The 19,327-nt window shown below is 41.7% G+C and overlaps 1 protein-coding gene across 1 annotated transcript in view; it reads right to left on the bottom strand.

The window, feature by feature from the left end:
- Positions 1-16,483, bottom strand: part of nfasca (neurofascin homolog (chicken) a) — a 104,737-nt gene extending 88,254 nt beyond the window's left edge. Inside the window, exon 1 of the mRNA XM_087178878.1 lies at positions 16,186-16,483. The gene's annotated coding sequence lies outside the window, so the exon portion shown is untranslated. The remainder of the gene's footprint in view (positions 1-16,185) is intronic.
- Positions 16,484-19,327: the final 2,844 nt, after the last annotated feature.

The raw sequence follows: 19,327 nt of genomic DNA, 5'->3' as shown, positions 1-19,327 counted from the left end.
AACACAAAAACTCTCCTCAGCCCTGTGTTGTTACACATTAAGAGAACAGCAACAGTGAAAACATTTCATACCCTGAGAAATCTGTACGTTGGCTGTACAAGCATCAGTTCCTCGGCTAAAAGCACAGACGCTCCATCAACATACAGTGTGTATCTTCACCCCATCCCACTGACTCTAACCCTGCTGAACCTGGATTATCTTTGTTTTTAACAGAGTCATGTGTATTCATGTCAGACTTCTTGTTTATTAACACATCAAAAGCGATAAAAAATTTTTTAAAAAAATCACCTGGACCTGTTTTCTTGTTTGGTGTATTTTTACCCGACTTAACAAAGAACTCGCCTCCTCCTCTTATTCTTCCTCTTCCTCCATTCTTCATCTAAAATATTGAAGACATCCCACTGACAGCCGAACATGCAAAAGACGTCCCCTCTCACCTTTGTCATGACATCATGAATTCATGACATACAAAGAGGCCATTTAGTGCTCCCTCCAGGCACACTGTTCTCAGTCAAAAACCACACCCACCCACAGAGACCTGGCACTCGCCCAAATTTGTTCAGCACTATAAGTGGTTTTCCAGTATACTATCTAAAAAAAGGGGGTGGGGTGTGTGTGTGTGTGTGTGTGTGTGTGTGTGTGTGTGTGTGTGTGTGTGTGTATGTTAAATCCACCAGTTCACATTAACACATGGTTTAACCTTTTAATTTTGTTTAATATTGTAATGCAGTTTCAGTCATACGTCTGTGTTATTTCAATAGGACCATATAATAATGATCAATGATCAGTGAAGCAGTGAGTGTGCAGATGAGAGGCTGCAGCCAGCTGGAGGTTAGATAAATGTTAGGTCACTTTGAGGGTCAGCCAGAGGCTCACATCTGGCCCACAGCAGCTCTGCTCCCCTGGAACAAGCTCATTAAGGCTGAATCCTGACACAGGATTGGACAAGTACATCTGCCTAAGTTTTCCATTTATATGTATTTTAGTTTAGTATTTTCTTTAGAAACGTCTGACTTTCAATCCACTACACAAAAATATTGTACTTTTTACTCCACAACATTTCTATGAAGTACTCGTACTTTGAAGCAGAGCTTTAAGTCTGTGGGATGAATTTTATTTTCATTTTGAAACTGTGATAGACCATATACTGTGTTCATCACAGGAGAAAAACCAATGACAGTCAACTCCTCCACTGTCAGTCATGTTTGAACCTGTCAGTGTCCTCACCATGGAGACGTTAGATAAAGATGAGGCAGAAGATTCTTCAGCAGAGACCTGATCTGATCTGAGGTCTGTGTTTGAAGGTTTAGAAATAATAAAAGATTCATTTAGTTTAGAAATGTTTGCTGTGTTTGCTATGACCAAAAATATGAAAACGACAGTAACTCCTTTGATTGATTCAATTGTGTTTTTATGGCGATTTCTACAGGCTTTGAAGCATCTACAGTCAGTCAGTCAGTCAGTCAGTCAGTCAGTCAGTCAGTCAGTCAGTCAGTCAGCCAGCCAGCCAGCCAGCCAGCCAGCCAGTCAGTCAGTCAGTCAGTCAGTCAGTCAGTCAGTCAGTAGGTTGTTTCAGAGTCATTAGGTTCTGTGTGGAACAATACAACAGTGTTCACTGAATTTCTTTGGTAGAACTGTTGAACTGTTGTTTGGACAGAACAAGTAATCTGCAGATGTCACTTAGGGATCTGGGATATTGTAATGAGCACAGGCAGATTAATTGATAATAAAAAAACTTGTTAGTTTCAGCCTGTGTACAGTTTAGAAATAAGCTCTCAGTTTGATTTTGGCATCTTGCATTTCTGATGATTCTGCAGCACAAGGTTTATGTCCACTGTCAACATTCAGTACCAAAGCAGGAAGTATAGTGAAGCAGAAAGTGAGACCAACAGTTAATGTTGGTTCTATTTTTTCATGTGAATATGATCTTCTTCTAACCTCAACAAAGTGCCAGTTTCCTGTGTAAGTCCCTATGTAACTGTAGAATAACTGTACCTAAACTACAGTCTGTTTGTTATAACCATGGTGTCAGCACACACTCAGGTAGGTGAGCTGCAGTCAGGTCAATCCACAGCTCCATCACTGGAGTCACAGTACAGATCCTCCTGGTCAAATATTCCTCCAATACAAGGGAAAGTTGTTCAGTCACATTTTTACTTGAGTTAAAGTACTGGAATACTTGAGTAGTAGTATTGGTTGTGAAGTATTCAAAAGCACATTTTTTATATCAACACATTGATAAAAAGCAAAACAACAGCAGAGGCTTGACAAATGATGTAAACCATTCAGCTCAGTGTTTCCAGCCGGCCTAGGATACAGTGGTCTGTCGGATTTCTTTGTGCCGGAGGAGAGGAAAAGAGGAGAAATAAGGAGGATTCAAAGGTTAACTAAGCTCTGACGCTAATAATCGTTAACAAAGCAGCATAGAAAACATCAGCTGCAGCTCCTCATGTTAGCTGTGAGCGTCGCTTTTCAAAATTCGAATTTTGTGTCAATTTAACAATTGATTCACTGATTAATCGTTAAAGTAAATTGAAAATTGGTGGCTGGATTGCAGGTTACCTGCACAATGTGCAGCTCAGGTGGTAGAGCAGGTAGCAGGTCAATTCAGCCTCTGTACGTGTGAGGAAGAAAACTACACGGCTTTAGACCAGAAGAAGAATAAACACTGAATGAGAGACGTGTTCGTTTTGAAGAATAAGATCAGTCTGAGTTTAATGTCAGGACGTCAACATCAGGCCCACACTTTTATAGTAATACAAGAATGTGTGTGTGTGTGTGTGTGTGTGTGTGTGTGTGTGTGTGTGTGTGTGTGTGTGTGTGTGTGTGTGTGCGTCCAGAGGTAATGTTCCTTTGTGCCAGCCAAAATAAATAAAAGGGTGCAGTCTGGCCCTCTCTCTTTCTCTCTCTCTCTACAGCTATCTCTTCTCCTCTATCTCTCTCACCCCCCCCACCGCCTCTCACACTCCCCATCTTGTTTTAAATTACCTCTCCCTCCTTCTTCCTTTATCCTTTTCCTCCTCCTCTTTATTCTCGTCTCTCAGCCTTTTCTTTGTTGTATTTGACTGTTGTTTCTCTCCTAACACAGAACTTGTTCACTCCTTCTCTTTCATGTCATCACTCCATCTTAATCATTTCCATCACTCCTGGTCCATCCTATCTACTTTCACTTTTCCATCCATACATCCATGATTCCATCCATCCATCCTGTCCTCTTTCCCTCCATGCTTGTGGTGATGTCGGTTCAGCATGCTACCTCATTAGTACATCTGGATCTCACTTTGTGATCCTCCTCCAACCATCCATATCTAAAGCACCCCCAACCCCCAACCACCCACATACCCCCAGCCCAACTCCCCCTTTCCTCCATCCCTCCTTTTTTTCCCCCTCTCCTCCACCTCTATTGGTCCTCGCTCAATGAGAAAACTCCCCAGTCACCAGGGCTCCTTAGCAACAGAGCCACAAGGGGAAGGAGGGATGGAGGTTGGGGGGAGGAAGGAGGACGGAGATATGATTCAGGATGGGGGAGACCAACCTCCCCACCTCAGCGGGAGTGTGAGGCTGGAAGTGTGCTCGCCATTATCAAAGCCTTATATCTGAGGAGTGTGTGTCTGTGTGTGGGTGTGTGAGGAAAGACATACAGACCTGAAAGGGACGGAACAAACACACAATCACTGTTTTATCTCATTGTGTGTGCATGTGCATGTGCATGTGCATGTGCATGTGCATGTGCATGTGCATGTGCATGTGCATGTGCATGTGCATGTGTGTGGGCATGTGCGTGTGCGTGTGTGTGTGTGTGTGTGTGTGTGTGTGTGTGTGTGTGTGTGTGTGTGTGTGCGTGTGTGTGTGCATGTGTGACCTGACTGAGGGAACAAGGTACACCCAACAATAACACCCTGTGGTGGTCGCCTTTCCCTCTCTCTCTGTCTTCATCTCTGTGCAGATGGAAACTGAAGCTTCCTTGTTTCTACTTTAAATACTAGTGAATTAAAAGAGAAAACAGCCTCATAATCAAAGAGGCGAGTGTGCGGGTGCGATGTCAGCTCCCGAGTGACTTATTGAGAGCGTGAATGAATAAACATGACTGTAGCATGGTGTTGTCAGGGACAGACACTGTGGTAAATAGGTCCTTTAGCTTTTAAACAGCAGCACAACATATTCCTGATGGAAGCCTTTGACTGAGATCAGAGAAGTTCACGGAGAAAAGACTTGTCACTATACGACGTTTCAGATAAGCAACTCCAGATAAGCAACCTAACAAGCTGTTGTCTCTTTTTTACATCACAATCAGTGCATGTTAAATATAGTATTTTGTTCTGTGTATTGTAGCCGAATATTTTAACTGCACTGTGAAACCCAGCTAGAGACAAGAGCTGAAAATTGGCATCAGCTATAAATTCAAATTCAAATTCAAAGAAGCTTTATTGACATGACTGTAGTCAGATACAGGACTGCACACAGCACAAGGCAGTATCAACAAAGCAATTAACAACAAAACCTATTAATACTACAGTTCAACATCAACATTATTTTATAAATATATATTTTATAAACTCTGTGCAGCTGCTCTACATTGGGACTGTGTTCCACTGCATCGGTAAGAATTTGAATTGGATGGGATCACAACTACAGGTGTCTCATTTCAGCCAATCAGAAACAGCCTTATCAATGCCTATTTATCCCACTTTAGCCATGCCCACCCTCCTCCCTTTGTCCAGATCAGATTTTCTGACGTCCATACAGACACACATGATAACTGAAGACTTTCAGAATCCTTCAGCATCAGAGGACACAGCAAAGAGACACTCTGACAACACACTGACTCACTTTGTTGGTGACATTTATATGAGAAGACTGAAAACACTCACACATCTGTAAGTTAAACATAAATCTGTAGCCTGCAGCCGGTTTGGTTAGCTTAGCATTAAGACTGTAAACAGCGTCTGTAAAGGTTGCAGACTGACACCTTTTTTAATCCGTGCACAAACTGAAATGTAAACACTTAGGCTGATACTACGGATGGTGATTTCAGAAAAACAAGACAACTCAAACACTTCATCTGACACACTCCTGAGGCACACACATACATACATTCATGTGTGTGAGTCCTCAGAGGACTGCTGAGGTTATGTGTAGGGCTTTCATTAAAATGTGATGAAGACGCTGTGTGCAGGACACACCTTTCTTATCTGCACTGTAAATAAAAACCTCAGTCACGTCTTCCCTCTGAGCCCTTTCTCATGTTTCCAGATGATTCCAGCTGTTTCTCACTCATGAGTATTTTTTTGGTTTATGCAGTAATAAGGTATCGACTGTGTCTTTGGTATTTTGTGTTGCTTTTGATAGTTAAACAGGGAAGTACCCACAATGCAATGCATTATGAAACCTTTCATCAAGGCCTGGGTTTGTCTGTGTGTGTGTGTGTGTGTGTGTGTGTGTGTGTGTGTGTGTGTGTGTGTGTGTGTGTGTGTGTGTGTGTTATTCTGTAAGCATGACTACCAGGCATAATTTGCCATCATGGTCCCATCTGCCTTGAGGTTGCCACTGTGATTTAAGTCATTCTGTTCTTTTCTGCAGCCTCTCTCTCTCTCTCTCTCTCTCTCTCTCTCTCTCACACACACACACACACACACACACACACACACACACCTGTCCTTTTTCTAATGTCTCTCCTATACTTATACAACCACTAAATTGAATTGTCTTTCTCTCCTCACATCTCTTTCACATACAGTCTGTAAAATGAAATTAAGTCCAATATCAACTGTGTGTGTGTGTGTGTGTGTGTGTGTGTCCATCATCTATATGGACACACACACACACACACACACACACACACACACACACACACACACATACACACACACACACACACACACACACACACAGTGAAACCTCCCTGTCCTCCTCCCTCTCTTTTCATTCATTATGGAGGATTATATTACATCTGCCTCTTCTATAGGAAACACAGCTGGTCTGAGGTCAGTCTCATATATTTTCTCTGAACAGATAACAGATAAATGACGTCTGGTTTATAATCTGCTGGTAAAACACAGAACATCAGAACCACGTGTCCTCTTTGTTCCTCTCAACTCCTCGTCTGGCTTCTTCCTGACACAACCATTCACTGTGAGTCTGTGTGTGTGTGTGTGTGTGTGTGTGTGTGTGTGTGTGTCTGTGTCTGTGTTTGTCTGTCTGTGTAAGTGTATGTACAAGTGAATATGGTGAGGATAGCCCGCCCCCCTCCCCTAGGGACATGTCAGTGTGAAAATGTGTGTGTAGTGATCTGCACTCACTCACTACTAAAAGGTGTGAAGTGTGAAGTGTAAAGTGTGTTTGTGTGTGTGTGTGTGTGTGTGTGTTTGTGTGTGTGTGTGTGTGTGTGTGTGTGTGTGTGTGTGTTTGTAAGAGCACTGGCTGGTTGCTCTGTGCTGCTGAAAAACCCAATTAACACTTTAGAGATATCTATCAGGTACCAAATACACCACACACAAACACACACACACAAACACACACACACACACACACACACACACACACACACACACACACACACACAAACACACATACCACCTTCTCTTAGATGAGACAGTGTGGTTGTTGCACTGAGTATTAAATACAAAACTACATGTAATTATCATTGAAATGAAAACTACAGTGAAAAGAAGGTGGTTTTCTCAAACCTCCTAAACGAGCCAGAACAGAGGCTGAGACTTGGTCCAAATGGATCCTTGACTCCATCATGAGTGACACATATAACCAGCACACCTCCAGCTGCTGTCTACAGTCATTGAAACTAGAGAAGGTATGAAAACATCTGTCTCTGGGTGTGAAAGCAAAAACAGATGTTTTTAAATTTTGGCCACTTAGTGTGGATGACAGCTGCTCCACCATCGTCATCTTGGCCGTGTCTGACTCCGCCCATAACTCCCAGCTAATCCAGAAATGTTCAAAGAGGTGGGGCGTGTGTGGAGCAGAGATTTCTGTTAATGCCGGTTTGTGGCAAGAATATGCTCCCCCACCTGTCACTCAAAGAGGCCACGCCCTCAATTCTACATAACTTTAAGCCTTAATAAAATGTAAACAGGTGAGTTATATAAAAGGTGTCATGAAGGAGGAAATTAGCTCTAGAGACCAAAACAGTTTTTGTACCAGACTGTAAACATGTTTATTTCTGCTGTAAAGTTGGACATTTTAACATGGGAGTCTGTGGGGACTGACTCACTGTTGGAGCCAGACTCTAGTGGTCGTTAGAGGAACTGCAGGTTTTGGTTCTTCAGTGTTGGCTTCATTTTCCAGCTTTGGAGGTTGATGTTTGGAATCATGTGATTTGTTTGTTTTCATTACATTTCATGCTGAAAATCAACTTTTTACACTCTATTACTTTTACTTTTTAACAATGTTGGCAGGTGAAAATGTCCTGTTTTGGTTTCAGATTTTAATTTTGCTATAATGAATATTTTATTTCTTGTTTATGAGAGCTGAGTTTGTGCACAGTCCAGGACACCATCAGCATTATGTTCCAGCTATAGGCTATATTTAACAACAGCACAAACCTAGAATTACAGTGTCATAATGCAGTATTATTGTATAAATATATTATTGTATAAGACATATTTTGCTTGTGTTTATGTACTGTTTGGGAAACACTTGTATAACTTCCACTGACATGGTTTTAAAGCCATAAACGTGACCTTAATTTACATGTGTCTCAAAAAGTCATGGATACACACTGTAACTACTCTGCTCTGTTATATGAAGTATTTTGTAGCACAACAAAGATGAGAAGACAATGAAAGCATGGTGAAATAATCATGTATCATCCTCACCCATGTGTCATGTGTTGGTGGATTCAGATTCAGAGAGGGTTAAACTGATCCTGCAGCAGCTTCGCTCACAGATTAAAGGAACATTTCATGAGTGAGTGGAGCAGAGGCCTGTGTCAAGCTGAGCCCCGAGTCCTGACCAATCACTGGAGTCACCAAATGGAAAATTACATGAGGACGAGTCTAACTGAGGGCAGCCATCACACATACGTACACACATGTACACACATGTACACACATGTACACACAGCTCATTTACTGTGTGTCATCATTTACTGTGGTGATCTTCAAGCTCCTTACAGTCACTGAGCTCCAGTCTCTGAGATCACCTGTCTGTGCCTGTGTGTGTGTGTGTGTGTGTGTGTGTGAGTTCATTCAGCTGGAGTGACCTGAGGCACACCTGTCACGTCCTGAGCAGACAGCTGAGATTGTCTTCATGATGCTGCCTTTGATCACTCACATGAAAAACACGTTTCTTTACAATTTTCTCAATAATTCATGAATATAAATGTATTTATTCATCCAGAGGAAACGAGGTCCCTCAGTACCTTAAATAATGGATCTGAGTAATGTAGTCAAACGTATTCACAGATATCTAAATCCATGACAAGCAGCTTAATAATGAGACTTTGCAGGATGTTGTGTGTTGACTTTAATCTATGTGCTTTTGGTGCCACTGCTGCTGTTTCTACAGGTGAACTGTATTTATGTCTGCGCATCATGAGTGAGGTGATTTATTCCTGGTCAAACACACGGAGAGGAACACTCTGGTCTGGGAGGAAGGCCAGTGATTTTAAACGTACTAAATGTATTTGTAAAAGCAATCCTGCGATCCAAGCCCGCCTTGAGGCTCCAGGTCTGATGCGTGCCGTTGTTGTTCCAACCAAAGAAATGAAGGGATCCGATAGTAAAGATAAACAATATTTATTTTGTAAAATAAACAATAAAGGTGCTTTAGCTTATGTCCTCAGATGGACTGTAGAAACTGACAATAACATGCAGTCAAAAAACGATGTACCGCTCTACATGGAGCTCTACCTTCAAGATCAGGAGTGGTAGAGGTGAATCATGGGAAGAAGGCCGTGGACTCTGGGTAAGACTCCATACACTGTTTGCTAAACGCAATTATAAATAATTATAATATTAAATTAAATATCTTATGGCAACATCTACAGAATACCTTGACATGAAAACTCTCCAGCCCCAGCTTGTTCTTGTAGTCAAACAAAACAATTACAACCTTCAACATAAAAGGATCCATTCAAAAAGCCAAAAAAGTTCATTCAAGTTAAAACTCACTGTATTTCTTTTTTAGTTACAATTGTGTGTTTGTGTTCCTCATACAACTCAGCTCTTTCACGCTCTGTGTTTCCTGTTGAAGCGTTTCGAGTGCTGTGTGTTCACAGAACACAGAACATTCACCAGAAAAAGAGAAAAGAAAAAAATGGCTAAAATATAGAGAAGACTGGAGGAGAAACTGACAGAACATTCCCAAACACACACACACTGCTGGTTACACACACTCACCAACCCTGTCTCCTAACTAAACTGCAACAGCAAATATGTTCAGTAAGGAAACATGGCCGGAGCCGCATCATGTGTCTATAAACATCATGAAATGAAATTATGTTCATTCACATAATTGGTAAGTACCAAACACGTTGACACTGAGCAACTCAGTTAAAAGTTCACAGACAACATTGTTTTACAACTAATATCTTTCCAACTGTAGTGACTCCATCAGGCTCTTGGTTCAGGTTCAGGAAAGATTCTGGTCTTTCACTGACCTGAACCAAAGAGCTGAAGGGTCTCTGGATGTGAACCCGGTCTCTGGATGTGAACCCAGTCTCTGGATGTGAACCCGGTCTCTGGATGTGAATCCGGTCTCTGGATGTGAACCCAGTCTCTGGATGTGAACCCAGTCTTTGGATGTGAACCCAGTCTCTGGATGTGAACCCGGTCTCTGGATGTGAACCCGGTCTCTGGATGTGAACCCAGTCTCTGGATGTGAACCCAGTCTTTGGATGTGAACCCGGTCTCTGGTGTCCCAGTCTTGATCTTTGTATGTTTTACCTTCATTCAAAAAATATGTTGCCTCTGAAAATACTCTGTATATGAAGATAATTTGTAGGACACACACACAGATGGATGCCTGTGCAGTAATGTAGGTTAAGTACCTGGCTCATGGGCACAACATCTGTATTTGCACCTGGAATCAGAGCAGTCTGGGCCTTGACCTTCTTCTCAGTCACTTGACTGGATTTCACTGCATGTCAACAAGCAGCTTTTCCTGTGGGGAAAATGCATGAAGCAGAAAAGTGTCGCAGCGCCAGAGAAAGACCAGCGTCCTTTAAAGAACGAGCCCACAGGTCAGCTGTGCAGCAGCTTATCACGCTGCACTGTCAGGTGGCCTCTAGTGGCCGTGGTCATTATGACGGGAGTGAAGGTGACAGTATAAAGGGCGACAAAGTCCACATCAGGAGGAGGCCGGGGTGGATCAAGAATCAGCGTTTACCATTCCATAACTTTAACCGATACTTAAGTACCAAGCTGATGCCACGTGGCAAAAAACAGTGGTATCAAAGCTACCAAAAAGTACTGACGCGTGACAAGATTGATAGTCCCCCTCTTAGGAAGTAACATAAGAATGACATCCCATTGAGGGAGGCAGCTGAATGAGTGCTCATCATGCTCGCGGTCTCACTGCACACAAGCAGGATGTCATTAACTGTATGAGCAACTTATCTGTGCAATAGTGTCTTACCTCAAAAGTGACAGTAATCTACCAAAAACATGTGTAAAAGAACATTAACAGTAATTACTGCATCACTGGCAACATTTCAGTGACTCGGAACACAGTGAATCACAGGTTCTCCGGCACACACCTTGGTCCAGCTGCAGGACTTCGGCTCGTGGAAAGAAAAAGCCAGAAGAGTTGCGTATGGAAATATTTTGCTTTCGAGGCGGATAATGAGAGATTGATTATAGACCCAAAATAGCCCATTTGTAAACGTTGCCTGTATATTTTAGCACATTATTGTTTATTTTAATACTTGAAGGCTACATGCCACTGTTCTTTTTTCATATGTCAATAGTTGTTTCATTTTATTATATCTATTATTTCTCCATTTTTTTGTCTCAGGGCACTAAAGCTGAAGAGCTGTGCAATAAAGAGTTGATTGTTTATATTTTAGCACTGTATTGTTTATTTTAAATTCTTGAAGGCTACATGCAACTTTTCTTAGTTTTTTGGGTTTATTTTCTATTTGTATTTTTCAGTAAAGGGAAAAGAGAAAATACATGGAATTAATTTTTTTATTTTTTTATTTATTTTTTTACCGTGGTATCGAAATAGGTATCGAGAATCGTGAAATTTCACTGGTATTGGTATCAACTACTAAATTTCTGGTATCGTGAAATCCCTAATCTTAACTGTGTGTTTATTATTGTTACCATGACGAGGAAGCTGTGGTATATCTGCCACTGTGGGTCATATTCTTAGACGGGGACAAATGACCCACATGGTCGCTAAGGTTGGAGGAAACATGATCCTGATCATCAGTTCACACAAAGTATCTTTCTGACAGTCACATGGTTTCCTCCTGTCGTCAGTTTGTCCCCTCATCTCGGCACAACGAGCTGTGTTTTGATGGTGACCACAAAGGAATTAGTATTTAGCATAGTGAGAATGTTTCCACTCAGACCCTTAATGCAGAGCTCCTCCTGCTCTGCTGAGGAGAGACGGAGCCTCAGCTCCTCCGGTTCCTGCTTCACACAGAATATGTCATGACAGGAAGTCACTTTCTGCTGTGTGCAATGTTTTTTTATTTGGATATTCTGCTGATGAGGGCTTATTCAGTGCTATCTGGCTACACTACACCCCCCGCCCACACACACACACACACACACACACACACACACACAATCACAGCCAACAGATTAACTGGACATGGCAGTAGAGGAGTCATCTAGAGCTAAATCTCTACGATTACATAAAATATAAGAGTCCGAGCAGCAGTGAAGAGGAGGAAGAGCAGACTGATGAAGAAATGTTTTTAAAATCTAATATTGTTTTATATATGATTTTTAATCAATCATTTTTATCAATCATTTTTAATCAACATAAATCTTATTTTATGCTAAAAAATATATATTTTGTGCCTCAGTCAACTTGGAGCAGGATAGAAATGAAGATACATGAGGCTGCTGCCTGACACCGACTGAACCAGCAGCAGCTGAGATGATCAGGATCTGACTCGTGGCCTCCAGCTCTGTTCTTTCTCGAAGAAATAAAGAGCCATGTAACGTGGGCAGATCACAAAGTGACAATTTGTTCTGATCTTCTCCCTTTGGCCATGGAGGGGGGGTAGAGAGGATGGGGGAGGAGAGAGAGAGAGAGAGAGAGAGAGAGAGAGAGAGAGGACGGGGGAGGGGATGGTTAGTATGAGACCCTTGACCAAATATTTGCAGTGAAAGGCCGTCGTCGTCCATTAGTCTCTCTCTCTCTCTCTCTCTCTCTCCCTCTCTCTCTGTCTCTCTCCCTCACTCTCTCTTTCTCTCTCTCTCTCTCTCTCTCTCTCTCTCTCTCTGTTTTCTGGCTGCATTAACCTTTTCTTCACAATGATGCTCCAGAACAAAGAAGGACTGTATTTGTGTATGTCAGAATGTGTGTGTGTGTGTGTGTGTGTGTGTGTGTGTGTGTGTGTGTGTGTGTGTGTGTGTGTGTGTGTGTGCATTGAGTGTTCTGGCACTCCCACTACTGTCCACCCGCATCCCTGAACAAACACTTACCCATACACACACACACACACACACCACACACACACACACACACACACACACACACCTGCACACGATGGAAAACACTTGAAATGTATTAATGCAGTAATCCTCCCACAAACACACAAAATAAAAATCTGTCAGAGAACTGTCTGGTAAACGTGTGTGTGTGTGTGTGTGTGTGTGTGTGTGTGTGTGTTTGTGTGTATGTGTGTACACACACACACACAAACACACACACACAGACACACACACACACACATAGTTACACACAGTGTGGTTACAAAGAACAGCAGCCTAACGTTTCTTCTCCAGTAAACAATAATCAAACCGTCTTTATTGACGTGAATCTGACCTCAGAAAAGGTCAAAGTTCAAAGAAAGGCTCTCACAGGGTCTCATTCTATTACAGCTAACCACTGATAACATGAAGTATAGTGAAGTGACACGTTCTTTGTTGATTATCAGATCTTCACAGAACGAACAGTTATTCTCCAGACCATTTGTTCTGTCATTGATCATCTGATTTGTTTTCAGGAAGGAGAGCGGAGCCTGTACCACAACTACTACTACTGTATCTGGCTTAACTGACCCTAACAGCTGGTTATCAACTGGCTCAGTTAACCCTGGGTTTACCCTGAGTTGTTAATTATAAGCAACATCGTCTGAACTATGAATGAAGTATGATCATGATCACGTGACTGGAATAAAAAATATTATTTCAATGTCTAAATATCATTTCTATTAAAGTCAGACTAAAGATATATTGTAAATAAGTGCATGAATTATCATTATGTTTGAGTATTTTCACTCTTCAGTCTGATAATGAACACACTCATGAACATGTGATGCAGAGAAAACAGTTAAAGTTAATGTCAGACTGTTTGTGCTGCAGAGAGGAGAGAAGTAGTTGATGTCTGATGAGTCAGTCTGACTGAAATGTTCATTTATAATCATGGAAATAATTAACAGTGTGTGGCTAAATTGTTCTAATCAAAAACATCAGAGGTTTAGTTTTTATTTCCAGCTGTGGTCACAGAGTCTCTTCGTGTTATTCTGAAGAAGAGAGTAAAAGCTTCATCACTGTCAGTTATTATACAGGCTATTTATTTAGCGTGATCAACTCTCTGTGCATTTTTTCAGAAGCTTTGTTTTAAAACGGTGTGGACACATGGAAAGACTCAAACAGGAAAACTATTCCACAGATTTTTTATATTTTATATCTTCTGCTTTATCACTTTATCGTAAACTCTTTTGTCCCTGTCAGGATCCTATAGGAATGATGACTCCAGTGATTTGATTGGTCAGTAGTTTGGCTGTTGTGTCAACCTGCTTCAAAACAGGTGAGGAGTTCAGCGTAAGTTACCATGGCCATTCACCTCGGTAACAAGTGAACCACCGTCATAGGACTGAAAACCCAGAGTTAAACCTGAAGTCACCTCTATAACCTCAGATCCTGCTTCGTAGTACAGACCTTCTCATGGCTAATTAGATTCTAAACAAATCTTTAACAGACGAATCTGTGTTGACAAGGCACAAACATATCGTGTAAATAGATTGCTCTTATAATAGAGCTTTTCTAGTCTTATCAACCACTCAAAGGACTTTACACTGCAAGCCACATTCACCCATTCACACACACTCATACAGTGCTTCTACCACACACACACACACACACACACACACACACACACACACACACTCTTAGGTTCAGTATCTTGCCTTCAACACATGGACTGGAGGAGCCGGGATTGAACCACCGACCTTCTGATTAGTGGACAACCCGCTCTATCTCCCGTGACATTATATATGACCAATAACGTTCAAGGCAGAAGAGCAGAGAGATGAATTTTGAAGGAAGATTCAAATTTGTGGTTCATAGTCCGGAGATTTGATCGGTATCAGATCAACCAAAGATCTATGGAGAGTGATAAGTCATCCACCAACAGAACTCATGAACCAATCAGAGAAATGTGACAATGTTTACAGAACAGCTGGTGTGTTTTACCTGGGTTGTGTTCAACCACATGCAGAGAGAACATGTTCGTGTCTGAATCAAAGTCTGTCAATAAAGATACAGTCAATTACATGGTCTGACAGAGAGATGACTCAGACTTTGGCAACACTACTGCATTTTCATTTTAAAACAAAAACAACTTCCGTCCAACAACACACCTGAAAACACATATCACATGACCATTCAGGTACACTGAGCATGTGAACAGGAAGTGTAAACAGGAAGTAGACTGCCTTCTCTGCAGTTGGTTAGTTACAGTAAATCCTCTGAAGGAGGAACAGCAGAAGATGCTAACTATTGCAGAAAAAGTTAAACTTCTGGACATGCTAAAGGAAGGTAGAAGCTATGCGGCTGTAGGTCGCCATTACGGAATTAATGAATCTTCCGTTCGTTCCATAAAGAAGGAGGAAAATAACATAAGGACGACAGCAGCAATAAGTTTTAATAAGGATGCAAAAAGGGCTGCAACTGTCCGCAACAAGACCATGGTAAGGATGGAGTCTGCATTAGCTTTGTGGATTAATGACTGCATAAAAAAAAAACATTACGCTGGATACGAACGAAAAAAAAATAAAGGTTACTACTTCGCGGATTTCGCCTATCACGGGTTCTTTTTGGAACGTAACCCCTGCGAAAAACGAGGGTTCACTGTGATTCATTATCATGTTGTATTCACCACTGGTAGTCCAGGCTGATGAGAGCCAATCAGGAGAGACCGTGGGTGTCTTACATCATCGTTTCCAAAGGTCTCAGTTTCTGTCCGTCCAGACTACAACACAACCTCAGAGTTTTCAAAATAAAATACAATCCCAGCGTTTTCAAAATAAAGCACAACCCTAGAGTTTTCAAACTAAAACGGGTCCAGGAGTCACGCTAGGAGTAAACGTAGCAGAAGAGATGAGTTTTAAAACTAAAACATGTTAGTGTGGACATAGCTGTAGTAAACTCCAGACTCTAGTTGCTTGAGAAGTGGTCAGCTGGGTCGAAAAGAGCTAGCTAACTCGTCAAGAGTCTCATTTCTGCTACACACATTAGCTGCTGTGCTAATCAAGTGCGTGAGTCTCAGAACTTTCCCTGCTACTGGTTAGCTAGAATTATCTAAATCCATAAGTAATATCAGTCAATACTGTTCAATAGTTGTTCACTGGAGTCTACCAGCATGAGACGTCCAACAGCTGGTGTGAGACTCTTAACTGTAAGTGTAACCAGCCCTGAGTCACTGTGGTGAGACAGCAGCCACATCACATCATGTCCAGAGTGATGGGACAGAGGGAACTGAACTGAACTGTGTGAGGACGAGGCATGACTAAATACATAAACACACGGATCCACTTTAGATGGAGAAATAAGATAAATGTAAAGACAAAGAGAGAAAGCAGCAGGGAGCTTTAAGAGTGAGGTAACATGAACACAACAGATCCATGTGAACACTGTCAATCACATATCTCAGCTAGGAGGCTGAGAATCACTTCTATTCACACAGTCCAAACATGACAACTCTAAATTCTGAACAGGAAATAAAAGTGTAAACACACACACGTGTATAAATGTGTATCAGTACCTCAGTCAGTGCAGCTCTTGCGTCCAGGTGTAAAGCAGTGCTGGGTGACTCTGTATCTCCCACATCAGATCCTTCAGCATCCAAGAAAACCAAAGAGCAAACACAAAGACTGAGCAACTGTCAATCAGATCCAGCTCAGACACACACACACACACACACACACACACACAGACAACACACGTTACAAGTGTATAAATGTTGGAAAACACAACAGTGTGTCCATCTCTGTCATTCAGTCTGTTCTCTCCTCACTCTCTCCGTCTCTCTGTTCGCTCACTACTCTCAGACCGTTCACTCTCTCTCTCTCTCTCTCTCGCTCTCTCTCTCACACACACACACACCGATTCTCCATCTGTCACCACCCCCTCTCCTTCACCCCTCCCACCTCATGCATTATTAATAAGCCTCAAACGCAAACACACACACACCGTCTCCACTGCTGTCAAACACACTCACGCACACACATTACAAGTGATGCACAACTGTCCCACACACAAATACAAGTGAAACACAGTGTGTGTGTGTGTTTGTGTGTGAAGTCACAGAGGCTTGTTTCCTTTTTCAGGCTCAACCAGGATGATTCAAACTAAACTGAGAGTAAAACTAACCTCAACCAAAACAGAACACAGCACACACACTTTAAACACACTTCACACACATTCACATTCAGAATTCTAAGATGAAAAGAACAATTCGACAAAAAAAAGAAAAAATCACACGTGGCCCTAATCCTCTTCAGTACAAGAACAGATGATGTCATGTTATGTTGTGTTGTGCTAAACGAAAATACACATTTTAAATAATAATGGCCACTGATCAGTTCAGTGACAGGTTTCCTCCTTTTGGATAAACGATCGTCCGTTTCATCGGAGCGTTTGTAGGTGGAACTGGGAACAGAGACGTCGTCTTCTTATAAATCTGCCTAAAGTCAACAACATGATTTCCTTCCTGATCCCGTCTCTGATACTTAGGTATCAGCTAAGTTATCAGGATACAGCAGAAACATTTTATTGCAATTCATTATCTGACGAGATAATTCCCCTGATCAAGCAGCTGAATGAAATTAAAATGACATGATATGAAATGCAAAGCAAACATTAAGAACTGAAATTTCTACAGAGTTGGTTTGACTTTAACAAACTATATTCAAACTATCAGCTGTTCAGATCATTGTTTCTCCTAAAAAGATGAAGTTTGTAGTGACACACTTTGTCAGTTTAAAAACCATTTAATAATAATTTGATGTTGTTGTGAACTATGTTCAGACTTGTAGACCTCGAAAGGTTGTGGTCTTCACAACTTCGTACTCTACTGTTATTATGTTATTTTCCTTTCCCATTTATTTTCTGATTGAGCATCCTGCCTATTGAATTAATGTTTGGTCTGATGGAACAGATGTTTTTGGACCATTTAGTTTTTCCTGTCAGATGCCAGGATTGACAGGTTGGTGTCAGTGTAGCAGGGACAGTGTCTGTTACTACTGACATCAAGTAGGTGGTGTTTTGTTAAGAGAGGAGGAGGAATAATGTGTAGCTTGTTATATTACACCTTTTCATCTGTTGTTGAATTGTTTTCAACTGCTCTGTTTTCTTGGCAGTAATTATTTCCAGACTGACTGACTCAAGCAGCTCTAACTTTAGAAAATAATCTTTATTACTCGCAGTGTGTGGACAGCATCAGTGTTACACTAGGAGCAGGACGATGAAGTACAATGTGTTGTTGGATCTACCTGTGAGAGGGTCCAGGTGCAGAAGATGATTATTATTTATCAAACAGGAGATTCTGCTCTGTGGTTTATTACATGGTGAACACAGAGCGGGTCTTTGTGTTGTCTTTGGTTTCCTGTGTTAAAGACTCAGACTCACTCAGGACCTGATGTGTTTCCTCCACAGTCTCCTCACATGGACACGTAACCCATAAAAGCCTGAACACACACGTCAGCCACGCATGAACACATTCACATGCAGTACACATGCAGGTCACAGAGATAGGGCCGATCATGCATGAATGCAGAGACCAAATTCTCACACACAAACACACACACACACAGAGCTGTCCATGCATGTAGTGCAGAGAACCCCCTCTTGACACACACACACACACACACACACACACACACACACACACACACTTCAGCTGGAGGCTATCTTTGTTTTCTCATGGACGAGATGTGGCTCTAAGGAAGGTCGGTCAGTCTGTGTATGTGTGTGTGTGTGTGTGTGTTCGGAAGCAAAAACCAGCAAAATGCATGAACAAATATAATAATAGGATAGTAAACACAGTATGTAAATGAGATGCTCCATCATGGTGCAAACTTTAATTAGCATCTTACCCACAGTCAGATGAACAGATCTATATCAGATATCAAACTGATCTTCAGTCCATCCAAGACTCACTTGGGTTTTTTCCAGCTCTAGAGCAGAGTGCAGACCCGCCCCTCCTCTGTGAGGACAGGACCTCAGATATTGCGTGCAGTCAGTGAACCCAGCTGTTGATCAGGGCCTGAATCAACATTATGCTTGTGCGTAGTAATACGGCTGTTCACTGGTTCACAAAATGTAGTTCCAAAGATTTTGCCTTTTCTTATAGTGGAGAGCCAGACAGGAACTATGGGGATGGGAAGAGGGGGTCACATGAGACCAAGTTCCACCGCTGGATTCAATCTGAGGATATCACTGTTTAAGTGGTTCATGAGGACACACCATTCTATTTTTCTTGAAGAAAAAGAAAAAAATATTGCATATGGTGGGAAATATCACAATATTCAATATTATGTTATTATTGAATATCAGCCCAGGCCTAGGAAGTTGAATGGTGTGTCCTCATGAACCACTTAAACAGTGATATCCTCAGATTGAATCCAGCGGTGGAACTTGGTCTCATGTGACCCCCTCTTCCCATCCCCATAGTTCCTGTCTGGCTCTCCACTATAGAGAAAAGGCAAAATCTTTGGAACTACATTTTGTGAACCAGTGAACAGCCGTATTACTACGCACAAGCATAATGTTGATTCATGTGAATACAAATACAAATATCTCCTGTCAGCCGAGGTCCATCATTCAGTGTTATTAAACCGGACTCAGTGGTTAGAGAGTGCACATTATATTTTATCTTCACCCAACCAACTTTCAGCAATAGCCAC

This window comes from Seriola lalandi, unplaced genomic scaffold (assembly GCF_002814215.2).
Source record: "Seriola lalandi dorsalis isolate HSWRI2012SDOR001 ecotype SW California unplaced genomic scaffold, Sedor1 jcf7180002054748, whole genome shotgun sequence".
In the NCBI taxonomy this organism is placed as follows: Eukaryota; Metazoa; Chordata; class Actinopteri; order Carangiformes; family Carangidae; genus Seriola; species Seriola lalandi.
This window is presented reverse-complemented; position numbering and strand designations above follow the sequence as displayed.